Below are 14,595 nucleotides of genomic sequence, written 5' to 3' on the forward strand. Positions count from 1 at the left end.
TTAAAATATTATTTTATATATTTCGTTATTTTTTACTCTCGAGTAGGTTACCACTATATACTCTGTAACGTATAATTATATTGATATAAAATACAAAATCTAGTTTTTACGAAAAAAGTTTTTAAAAAGCTATGCTGTGGCCGTCACGCGATTTTTCTTAACATTATAAAATGTACATTTTTTTTGTTTAAATATGTAGAGAAAATATAATACGTACAACACGATGTATAGTATACATACAAACAAGTATATACTGTTATCTACGATATTTCACGACACTTTTACCGCGGTCGTATAATTTCATTACCACTTGAAACTCGTCTAAATACTTATTATAACGACAATTATTTGAACGGTAAAAAAAAGTACAAAGGTTCTAAACGTGACTTTATAGATAATTATACAATATAATATGTTGTATAATAAAATATAGTAAATTTGTAAACGAATCGTTTATTCCAAAAACTCGTTTCACAATCTTACACATGTGAGTGCTGTTTTGTACTATACAGCGTGTACTCGCACATAAATATATATTTATACCATAACGTGTAATGAAATATTATAGCGATCCATTTATTAGCTTGTGACGTTTCGTATATATTTATATGTATATAACATTATATATAATAACATCGGTGCAACAGCAGTCGAGCTGCAGTATTTGTTTTAAACATAGATGTGAGAGAGGAACGCGTATCGTCTGCGACGGACGTACGTGACTGAGCGATCCCTCCACATTCACCCTCGTAACCCCTACCCCAAAACACTAACTTCGGGAAACCGTGTAAGTTCCAAACGCGTGACGGTCGTCCTGTTTCCGACAAGTTTAATCGACAACGTTTGTCATGAAAAAAAAAATGATGAGACTTTTCAATGCATATACTCGCAGAAACGTATGCGCGTGCAATGTGCATGTATCCAGTGCAGTAGTAATACTATATATAACCACTGCAGTCTGCAATTATAGAGTGCGACTAAAACGGAATCGGACAAGTCTAATGATACATGTATAGTATATAATATACAGAGTGACAGTAATCGACCGTGACATTAAATGCGATACGGTTGCCGTTGCAGGTCGGTGGACATTCGATATCACTGACGCTCTTTAATTCCACACCGGTTCGAGAGTTTTCCTTATATTATTATGTACACACACACACACAAACACATATAAATATATTATACCTAATAATCGTTTCGACGTGTTTTTTATAAAATATTTTTTGGGACGTTTTTTACCGTATTAGTTTGTATAATGTACATAATATTATAATAATATATTGTATTTATATTATATACCATATACACGATAAATATCGTTCGACACATTAATTTTGATGCACGGCTACACGGAGATTCACGAAACGGGTTTCGGCTAAATCGGTTTGGAAATTTCGACTTAAAACCTCGTCGCTGCACCTGAAGAATTCCGATCGAAAGTAAGCTTATCGCGACCAAGGTCGAAACGAATGCGCATATTAATTATAATAAGTAATTTTTATTTTAGCTTCGTCGTCGTGGTTGACACTAAAAGCGACAGTAGTTATTTATCTAGTAGGTATATTATCTTGTATCATATAATACAATCTTAACGCCGAGTAAAAATTGTCTCACCACCGTCCTATAGTCGCCTTACATCCATTATCTGTGACTAATGGTATTAATTATTATTTATATATCTTATATTATACACATGGATACATAAGTACATAAAACACACACACGCGTGTTAGAACTAGACGAGTGATGCGTGATGCAGTTGACTTTGTATAGTGAGGTGTCTCTAGCGAACCATGGTCGACGAAAAATCGTCGAAGCGGATCGAGTACTTATATATTATTATGTATTATACACTATCCGGACGAATTAATTTTGAAAAAAAAAATAACAATACCAATTCAATTTGGGCTGTAAAACCGTTTTCCAATCTTTGTGCGTAACAAAAGCGAGTTCATAGTACACGAGATACGATTTTAAAAGTACATTGACTCGTTCTCGGCAAATTTTCCGATATAAACTTTAAAAAAAACGTGTGCGTAAAAAATCACTTTGTATTGCACTGTATCTTATAACATGAAGTAAAAATGTATTATAATATATAAGAAATTGGACTAATTTACTATGATAATATATATCGCAGACAGCTGCAGCTGTATCGTAATACCTATGTTATGTGATCCACCATAATACATGCTATAATGCTATATGCTATCCGTTTGAGGTACCTATAATCATCATTTTACAAATTACAATAGACAAGCGACAGGCGTTCAAAGTATTAACGGTTTTTTCTTAAAAAAAAAAAAAAAAAAAAATGTAAATCGTTCATACTAAAAGAACCGGCATAATGTTACCCCCTCTCATTTACTCACCTTCAAATTCATCAAAATGGTCAATATCTATCAAAAAATATAAAACAATAATTTATTTACTATTTTAACAGCACATCTTTATCTATAGTTTTCTAAATTCTCCAATGGCCATGCCGTGGATATATATTAATAATATATATAATTTTATCTTTTATGAACGCACAAGATTATGTAGTTATATCTTTAATGGAGTTATTTGACCTATCATCAAACCTAAAGGTAAGATAATTATCTTGACTACCTCATTGTTTTTTACGATATTTCATTTTATAGGGAGTGATATAACTTTTTATGTTGAATATTTTAAAATGCTTATAACTTTCTTAAAAATTAAAAGATCGTAAAGAAGCCCATGAGAAAGTACGAATAATATTCTTATCATTAAGTTTTTTTGATAGACCATTTTCTTTATTATTAAAGAATATTATATTGAATTGGAACTGCTGAACATGATATTATGTCATATAAATTCAAATTGTTCGTCTTGTTTTGTAAAATGTTCTTGAAAGTGTAGGTATACCTATAATAAAGGTCCTTTGAGTATTTTTTTTTAATCATCGAAACTGACTAACTTTCAAAATACATTGCAATAAACTAATAACTAATAAAATTATGTGATCGAATATAATATTATGATGTAAAATATTGTAAAATATAAGTAATATAATGTACAATATATATATGCATAATACATAATATAGTCTATATAACCTAACCGAGGAAGCGTTAAATGTTTTTTTAGGGAAACTTATTTTTTCCACCTCTCCCTTCCCCAAATGGCTCTTATGATTTTATTCTTATATACATGACAAAATCTTTTTAACGATTTAGTATTAGGTACAGTAAATTGTATAGTTTAATTAATCAAAACTTTTTATTAAATTTTATTATTCACCACACGAGACCATTGCAACTTAAGTGCAAATATCACGGCAGAGTGAATTAACAACGAACAGATTCGTGGAATATTAATTTTCTTCGTAATTATAATGCAGACTTGTTAATTGTATTTGTATTACTAAAAAAAAAAAGTTATTTATTACTTTACTCAGTGCCACTTCGAGCCACCCTAATAAACATTAATTCAATTTGAGAAATTTCTTCTCGATTTTTTTTTAAAAAAAAAAAGCAAGAGGAAATTCAAAAATGGCACTTGGCTAGCTGCAATAATTCTCATCGAAAATACGATATCGCATAGTTCGAACGACAAACAATTATAATAATAACTGCAATAAAAATAAAATACGCGTATCATACATATATTATATTACTATTAGAGAGAGGAAAAACGTCTAGACGACGACAAGACGGGGGCTTTGACGAAATAAAGATTTAAAAAAACCATACTTGAAAAAAAAAACTAAAATACTCGTCTTATAATAATGTATGTTCCATATATATATATATTACTAATATGCTGAATGTCGCCGGACTGCGTAAAGAGCAGTACGTCTTTTTAATACCACTTTAACGATTTTTTTGTATATTATATGTGTGTATACAAAAATATATACACACACAAACATATACACACACGAGTGTATAATAATATATACTAGATATATACGAATAAAAAAATATCTCCTATATACATATCATACCTACCGCGCAGCGTTATTTTTATTATTATTATTCAATAAACCTATTATAATAACGCAATCGCGTAATAACAAACTCGTTACACATTAACGTCACCCGTACTCAGTATATGTACTACACACACACGAATTACACGTGTACATAAATGTATGTGTGTGTGTGTGTGTATTGTTCGGAATGCAATCGGCGGCTTCGGCTCATTCTCTCCGTGTCCTCTCTGTCTCTCTCTCACTTTCTCTCTCCGTCTCCTCTGTCTCTCACCGTCTCGGCGACCGGTGCACCAGGTATGTATATATAAACGTATACACCACCACACATATGTACATAATACATATAAATAATATATATATATATATATGTATATTGTGTGCGCCGGACCCGAAATCCATTAACCCCGAAAAGAAAACAATGAGCACTCGGCAAAGGAATGTAGTTCGAAGGGGTCGTCGGTATTTTTTTCCACTTTTTTTTTTTTTTTTTTTGTTGTTGCAGTCTTTGGGAGATTATTTTTTTCCTCCTCTGGTCCGCGACATATGCTCATACGCACGCGCGCGGTATATGTATTCCGCGTGCACATTTATAATACTTATACACACACACATATGTATACTTAGGTTCATTTATATATATTATTTACGCGCGCGCGTGTGTGTGTGTATAAATGTGAAACTGGTGGCGGGCATTATTCGCGCACGCGAAACAAAAGGATCCCGAGCTATAAATCAACAAGTTTGCCGTTTCGCGGCCGGCGGACAGCAGCAGTTCGGCGCGACGTCGGTATGTAGTTGTACCTGTACCTATATTTATATATATATATATATATAGATACTTGCGATATATATATATACCGGGAGAGAGACGCACGCCGAACGGGGCGGGATTGGGCCGGAGGGGAGCTGGGCATATTATAATAAATATCTATATATATTTAAACGAAAAAAGAAACAGTATATATAATAATAATAATAAATAATATATAGTATAATAATAAAAAAATAAATACTCTGGTGAATGAATAATGTATAATATATATTATATACGTCGATATATATGGGTACCTTTATAGTTATGTTCACATACGCTCACCTACCTACGCGCAAAATACATATAGATATATGTATTTACGTATAATATATATATATATGAAATAACTTGTGTTACGATTTATTATTGTCGTCGTAGTCACAGAATAATAAAAAAAAATCTATATAATATGTGTGTAATGTGTGTGTTTGTGTATGTGTGTGTGTAAGAGAGAATAATCGCGATTTGCATCTGTGCAGGAGATTCCGATGTCGCGAATAATTACGCGTTTTGCAAAACGGAATCGTGAACGGCGTGGCGCGGACGGAGAAGAAAAAAATGCGTCTTATACACGAGAACGTTATATTATAAGCGCAGTGACATTTTTTTTTCCTCGTTTATTTTTACGGTTTCTCGACTCGCGCCATACGGCGTAAGTATAAAGTACTTACAAATGCACACACGCTGCACACTGATGCGTGAGCACGATAATAATGATAATAATATTATGGGTCTGCCGAGCGTAATCATCATTTGGAGAAAGAAAACAAATTTGAATATCGATTCCATCGCAGACGTTAAACCAGCCGCTGATCGCTTTAAAGTATATACCTACCTCTTATCCATATATAGGTACATATATTATATCCGCTACCATACGTATAATACATATAATATTATTACAATACGCGTTTTGCTGTTGCTCCTGGTGCGCATTCATACAGGTACAGATACCTGTACGTACGTAATATATTATATTATTGTGCTCATTTGTTTGACATATTATACATTGTATGTACGTACACATATTGCTATCATATAATGGCTGGTACGCTGGTCGGTAATTAACTCGAACAATAACGCTGTAATTTCGTTTGTTTTCCACTGATTAATAATTATGAATAATGATCGATCCCGGATGAGAGGTGCTTTGAAGACGCGTACCTACATACACATTTAACGCACGTATAGCTTTTCTTGTACCTATATGCATAATAATAATAATATAATATGTTTGTGTACCCACCATGTATGTGTACGTAACCTACACGATATTCTCACACAATATTGCTATACATTAGCAATTATTGATTTCGCATGCAGACGATAATGTGTGTATGATAACTTTTTTTATTCGTTTATTGTTTCGAGGTTTCGGCACACGTTTTTTGCACACTGTATTTTTATAGCTTATATTAAAAAAATGTTTTCATAATTATAATAATAATTCAATATGTATGAAAGATAGTCAATATTATAATAATATTTTACTCTCTTATATACGCTCAGCGAATTCGTGATTGATTCGGCAGTAGGTACCTAATACGCATTACATGTAAGAAAATAAAAAATATTATTTTTTCAATAGTGGATTGCCGCCGTTAACAATATACCCGAGTACACAACAGTTCGAACACCTATGTTGTTGAATTTTCTGAAAATTCCATTGTTTTTCGGTATACGTTGAAAAAATTCTCCCCTCTGGGGCGGCACTAGTTATGTGAACTGCTGCAGCACGATAAAATATATTATGAATTTTTAAGAGCACTATTGGAGCCATTGTTCGACGAATTTCAAGAATATAATTATACATTATCCCTGTTTTAAACGCTATTAGAATGTGTAATTTCTATTATACTATGTGGTTAATTAAAAAAAAAATTCCATTCGTGGGATTTGATCGTGTACGATGTATAAAAGGGGGTAGATACGGCTGCCATATATCAAAAATTCCAAACAACAAAATAATTATTTCAAATTAATTTACACTGGTCGGTACACAGTGAATCTTGTATATATAGGTACCTATATTTATAAGTTTCATAAATTGACCAGCTATTAAAATGTTATGTGTATACATTTTAAATTTAATTAACGGGGTCATGAATGACTTCGTGATTTATATCTGTGATTTTTAATCGCTCCTTATAATAGCGTTACGCGTTATACGGTATTATAAAACGTATACCTATAGTGTTTTTATAATTCGACATTCAAATAACATTCAAGTGTCGTGTTCGAGAAAAAAAATCCCATTAGGTCCAACTTGTATTTTACGCGCATACATATTCGTATACTTATGGTATAGTATACCATTAATATGTATTATGCATGCAATCGATTCGCACGGAAAGTCTAAATGATGTAATCCATCGATAACGCGTTGTTAGCGTTTATTTTCGTACATATGGTGGTTATTATTATGTTATTAAGATTTACGACGTAGGTATACTATAATTTAAAATCACATCAAATCTTATTTCGTATAAGTTTTTGCATAGTTTTAGAAAACCACGGAAACGCCGATTCAACATTGTCTATAGTATGAAGTCTTCATGATAAATATATAACATACGGCCAGTATTGAGTTACACTCATAGAACACCTAGTAGACAATTTAGTTATAGTATAATAGTAACGGTGTTATAGGTAATTCGAACCTGTAGTTTACTGGTGTCGTAAACGATTTACCTATTTTGCAAGCAAACGTCTAGGATTGTAAAACAACGAAAAAAAAAATACAAAATTATTTCAAATCATTTTTTTTTGTGTTAAAAACACTACAAACGCTATCAAATGTCGAGCAGTCTGTGTGTCTACTGCGTCTATATAGTCAGCTATACGATATATTCGCTTTTATAGATAATTCCAAGTCGATTCAAAGTTGTGTTCATACTCTCCACTTAACTCCTTATAAATGGTTGTCCCTAGTTTTATTTATCTTATAATTATGGAAAAAAATGACTTACCTATTAATTTATTGCATGATTGTTGTAAATAACGATGAATAAAAAATCACCAAAATAAATTGCAGTAAATCACTTAGAACACCTGTATTTAGACAGCTAGTACAACATATGAGTCTTTAAAGTTAAAAATAGAATAGCAGGTCTACCTATAATATACCTACTCTATAGAAAAAAATTGTCATTCAAGTATATTTATAATTTAAACATAATACATACCTACTGCGTATTATAATAGTATATTTGTACTGAAAATAACGATTTATTTATTTAGAATCATTTTTTTTTTTGTCATATTCATATGATTTGGTTAATAAACATGTAAGATATTTTTATTATATTAGATTTTTTCGTCCTCATACATCATAATAAAATATTCTATCGGAACGCTTACGTGTCTCCTGTTTCACTCGATAGTGGCAAAAACATAATATTATGTTCGAGCGACTATTATAATAAAACGTTGTCGGCTCGATAAGCAGCAATTCGAAATCATCGAGACTGGCGGGCGGCGAAGATTCGTGCATTAATAAAAAAAAAATAATACTATCTACATATATAATATATTCTATACATATATATCCTGCCACTTCATTCACAACACAACGGGTTTAATTAATTTTTTTTTTTTATTATTCAACTTGTTTCGCTAAGTTAGTATTATATATTTATATAGTATATTGTGCTAAATTTTAAACTACAGTATATAGTGTTCACGCATGGTTTATTCGAAAAACGTTTTTAAACACATTTGGAATTTCGCGAGACCGCATGTCATCGCTGTGGCCTAAATGCACTGTAGGTACGTATGTATAACATTACATATCAGTACCTATCCAGTATCCATAGTATATAGGTATTCAATGGAATAAATATAGTATATCGGATTCGTTTAATATAGACGACGCGGCGGCAGTGGGGCGCGTACGGACGGACGAGTTCAAGTTCAGTACCCCTCGTTTGCCGTTATTATATATTATATTATTATTCATTGTTGGAACTCGGAATATGCTACCAAAAGGAAATTAAAAAAAAAAAAAAAAAAAAAATCGTTATATAAAACAAAATACTTCGAATGGCAGCGGCGGCGGTCGGTCGTGTGCTGCGACTAGAGCCTCCGACCCATAACAATCGTATATTATACATATTGTGTAAAAGTCTCGATACCTATCTCTTGGCGTTCACATATACATACGTATACGCATATATAGGCCTACACGATGAACTAAATGCATTGGTGCCGGGAGACAGAATGCGAGATTTTTCGTCGCCGACTGCAGGAATTATTCACCGGTGCAGCGTGTACAATAAGTGTGCCCGTGTGTGCGTGCGTGTCCATTCGGTACGGAATTCCAGTGCACTCCGGATAATAATAATTTACATATGTGTGCAGCGCCGCCTTGGTCTGGACCATGTGAACAAAATGGTATGTACCGACCGCCGCCACCACCACCACCACGACCATCAGCTACTCGCCGAACACATAACCGATCGAAAAATCTGTTTCGTTCCATATTATAATACAATATATATTATAATCTATACATAATAATATGCATAAATTATGATGTACACAATACACACACACACACACACACACATATCACACATATAGCTGTTATAATATACAATATTATGAGTATAATTTATATCGTATATCTGTTATAACTTATAATATTAATTATTATGCCCTTAAATAGTGTAATATATTACGGCTGGCAGCAGTTTGTACATTTTTGTTCTCACCGCGCACAACACTAATCATTTCATTAACGATTTAATTATTAACGATAATATTATTACAATTAGCAAGACAGCCACGCGGCGACACGCGTTAACGGTTTACGATTAAATAGATTCTTCCCATGTGTGTGAGTAGGTATACACACCTAATGTATATTATTATGACCGTTTAAAATAGTTATTAATTATAATTGTAATAGACTTTATAACGAATAAATCTACAATAACGATTATAGTTATGTCAATAAAAATTAATGATGAGTTTGAAAAAATAGTAATATTATAGTTACCGCGTCTAGCTGTTTATTGTATTCTGCCTAGTTTGATTTTTCACATATATTTTATTTTATCGATGTTTGTACTGTTACATATGTTATAAATGCGCGTTTCTTTCTATATAGTTCTCGTATATCCTGCAGGATTTCGTCAAATCAACGTTTTATTTGTAATTCCCACGCGGACGTTAGGAATTCAATTGTTTTCAAGTTTAACATGTTTGACGTTAATATTAAAATAGTTTCAAACAGAAAATTGCTCACTGAATGAAAAACTAGTGTTCAAAATCATGTACGTATAATAATATCATGCATACGATTTAAATCGTATGTTATTCCAAAAAAAAAAACTGTTAGTTACCCTTAGTCTATAGTAGCTGTATAGGTAGTTTAGGTTAGGTATAAAATATAAATCAAGTTTATAGTTTCATACGACAAAAACAAATGGGTGTAATAAATTTATTCAAGCATTAGAGATTTTTCCATTTTTTTGTACAACACCTTTACCTATACTTCCGAAAATGACCATCACTAGATGATCTGCATATTCAGTTAATCTATTCGCAACGGAGACCCGGAAATCAATAACAAAACTGTCAACTACAGTGTATAGCTCAATAATATATGCTATTAAATAAATGACTGATCATTGTGAAGGGTATAATGTATTGTATTGCAACGGAAGTAATATTTAGATAAGCGTAGGAGTATTTAAAATAAGCCGCATATAGGACACGAGTTACTAGTAAATGTTGCGGGTTCTAAACTGTAAACTGTAAGATATCAAATTAACACTTCCATGATATATCACTTAATCTATTTTAAATGGTCTTATATCATGACAATGATATTTTATTAAATCGAATTAAGTTGACAATGAATATAATTTATCAATATTCAACGTGGCCACAAAACTATATAGAGAAGATATTATTTGTATATTATTATTATTATCGATATAAAACATTGTCTGCTGAGGTCATTACTCATTAGTATAAATAGTATAATGTGGATATAATATTTACATTGTTGGATTTTATAGATTATTTACAATTGCGTCTTTTAGTTATCGATTAAATTAAACTGCATTGTTTAATTTTGTTTCTTTTAGGAAGTTAATCTCGTTTGTATTTGATTGTATCCCAGCATGATATATTATTATTGTTGATGCATCACTCATATTCTGCTTATTTATATTCGAATAAAGAATATTAATTAACGACAAATTCCTCATCACTTGAATTTTTAGATCAATATATTATACTATTTCTGTGCGTTGAAGCGTAAGTTACACGCAACAATAGGACTAAAAGAAAGAAGATATTTTCTTGTCTGGAAAAATTATAACAAATATAATATACCTATTATAAATATTAGTTTTCTAGATTTTTAGTTAACGCTTTTATGAACTACATTTATTATAATTTACTAATAATTTTGATATATTTTGATGTGGACATTTTTGAGAATAATCAATTTGTCGGAATATTAATTCCACGTGATAAAAATATAAGGCTCAGCCGAGTATATTTTATAGTGAGCCTGTCATCGAGATAACCGCTACTACCTATGCCCTAGGGCCTAGGACACCTACTTAAATTTGAATTTCTACATAAAGTCTATGATGTGAATAACACGCTTTGGAATCACTGTGGAGATGACAAAATATTAGAACAATAAGTGTTTAATCTTACCCAATTAGATTGCGAGCATTCATTGCGAAACATTCATTACGTAATTTTTTTTTTTTAGTTATCGACTTGAAATTTTGAGGATAGATAAGTAATAATAAACTAATAAATATTCAATAATAGTAATATAATGATATTTTGTCATTATATAACTATGGCTATATAGTGACTAGTGATGTAAAAAATAGGGTATTTTTTTACTTTTTGAGCATATCTACTTGAACTCTAGCATAATTCTATCGTTTTACTTTACTCATATTAGGTATACAATTCGTGTTCAGTGTACTTTTATTTAAAAATTGACGTAAGTACACATTGTTTGTTAAATTTAAACCGTAAACATTTTAACAATGATTAACAAGCTTAAAACACACAACATAATAATTGTGTTTTATTTTGTATAAAATATTAAATTATAATTCTAAACAGGTACGTAATGGTGTACCATGTAAATATAACATCATTCGAAACATATTTTTACAAATTCACATTGCTATAATTGATATAGCTAGATATTATAATACTATTTACAGAATTCTGGTTGTTTAAAAACTACAAAATAGTGGCCCTTTCGTGGATCCATTCATGATTTATTTCGTCGATCATATTAATACAATAACGATAAGATAAACAAATACACTCCAAACAAAATGGCTGACTCGTATTTGATATAATAACGTTTATTATTTATGGGCCATTGGCGGCATCTATACACACATATCATAGTATTTTATATTTTGCGTGTATACTTATTAGGATATATATACAACAATAATCATGTATTGTACTCTACTGCAGTTGCAGCAATATAGTATATTATTACATCAATGTACAATGTACATTACAAGTACTTAACTACCCCTACGCAATTTTATCGATTTCACTTGAATCGGATACGATTTTGTCGAGACTTTGAAATGTTTATATTATATACATACTACATAATATATACTATATTAAACATCATCTGTGTACTATACACATACATATATCGAATGTTGACTATAATATATTCATATTAAATTCCGATCGAGAATTGAAAAAAAATGCTTTATCCATTTTAATCCGAATTACTGTTACTGATCAGGAATACGGTATTTTTTTGAAATATTAAATCTATGGTCACGTATTATAGTGATATATATTTATTTAAAATATTTAAACCTTAAATTTTAGTTTTATTTTGGTGATTATTTTTTTTATACTGAACGATCGTTGCATCGTTAAATATATTTGTTTTCAAAGATTATAATGTTTTGCACGTATGCTTTATGCATACATAGGTACATATATATTTTTAGTGTACTTATTATATTATGCAAAGTACTCTTATTAAGTATATTTAAACTTAAAGAGTAAAAATTGTGATTATAGAACTCAGCAGATTAGGAGTTTGATATAATAATTCTTGTTTAAAATCATATTAAGAGAATATTTAAAAACAATAAAACACCCAAACGTTTACCTCAAGTTATCACGCACACGTACTATATAGTACAATATTATAGTGTACTTATTACTCATGCATTAAAACGGTGACCAGAAACGCGGTTATACCTACCCAAATATTATATATTTATACATAATATATTGTCTCGTCGTTGAGTCTTCAATTATCAGTTAGTAATATTACAGTAAGACGGCGAGACGTCGAGACTTATATCGAATACAATTAAATGTATTAATATGTAATTCGATCGCCGGAGCGGCATGATCATTGGAATGGAACGTGCGCGATCGCTTACCTATCGAGTTTCAACGACGTTTCTCTGGATGTACGCGTTTAATTCTATTTATGTATAAATGAGAGCGAGCGGGTTCGTCGATTAAGTCCGTTTAAATAGTTTCGGTCGCGTTAATAGTCGCCATATACGCAGTGATTAATCGACTGTACGGCAGTAAGTTCTGAACAACGCAGAAATACAATAATATTACATTGTGGTTAAACGGTTTATGTGTTTAGTAATAGGTATTAATAAGTATTCGTTACAATAGTATAGGTACACGCACCTATATTGTATCGTTATATAGGTTATAAGTACTCAGCGCGCATTATGTGCCACTATGATTTATAATATACCGCAGTACTAATAAATTGTTTGTTTCGATCAAACCACTGTAGTAAATTTTCGCGATTCCATTTCAAATATATGCGTGAAATAGGATAGGTATTAAATACCTAAACTGAACTTAAAGACTACTACTGAAATTGAAATTGTGCACGATTGCACCAATCGTTATATTTTGACAATTTGTATTACTTATTTTTTTTTTTTATTCCGTGTTTAGACAAACCAAAAATTAGTCAAAATTTTAGTGTAATGACTAATGATTTAGCGTTGCTCTCTGCTTTTCGATAAAACATTAAATTTAAAAATTATCGATTCAAAATATCAGAAAAGAAATATGCTCAGCCGACAAAATAGAAATACACACACGTGGCTTACAATATATTATTATTATTTTTATTTTTTTAAAGCATTTCCCGAAACGGATGCACGTACAGCTAGTTCGAATGACGATCGCGTCGGGACTGAATAATCAATTGAGTAGTGCGTATGCCGTATATATATATATATATTATATATATATGTATTCTTAGTGGTAAACACACCACTATTTGTTTGTTAGTCAGCATAAATAATTACGTTATCATCCGAGAAGATGGTTTCAGACATATCGTTCGTGTATGTATGTAAACTAACTATAAAAACGAAGAACTGTTTTTGGATTTTCCGCTGAGCCGTCCGAGCTTTTTGTTTACTCGTTATGTATTTTATTATTAGTGTGTGTGTGTGTGTGTTAAGGGTTAATACTTGCAAGTCGCGAGATCGATTAGGTACACACGATATTTTATACGAACCGTGGTGGCGATAATTATTAAACATTTTTTAATCGATAATTTTGATTTAACATCAATAATGTACTTTACGAAAAATGAAAATATATTTTATAACCAAGAGAAAAAATTTAAACAATATGTTATACTATATCATAGAGGTCGTGGGACATGAATAACAAAGAGAAACAATAAAACTGTGCACAGCTGAACACGCCAGGACACTCTTTAATCGGAGTAAAAAATCTAAATAATTGAAAAAAGTACTCGAGTTAATTTAAAATTTTAATTGTAATTAAT

The 14,595-nt window shown here is 31.0% G+C and overlaps 1 protein-coding gene across 1 annotated transcript in view; it reads left to right on the top strand.

Annotated features, from left to right (window-relative positions):
• Nucleotides 1–14,595, top strand: part of LOC114127357 (glypican-6) — a 52,864-nt gene that overhangs the window by 27,264 nt on the left and 11,005 nt on the right. The window lies entirely within an intron of this gene.

The sequence above is a fragment of the Aphis gossypii genome, chromosome 2 (assembly GCF_020184175.1).
Source record: "Aphis gossypii isolate Hap1 chromosome 2, ASM2018417v2, whole genome shotgun sequence".
Lineage (NCBI taxonomy): Eukaryota > Metazoa > Arthropoda > Insecta > Hemiptera > Aphididae > Aphis > Aphis gossypii.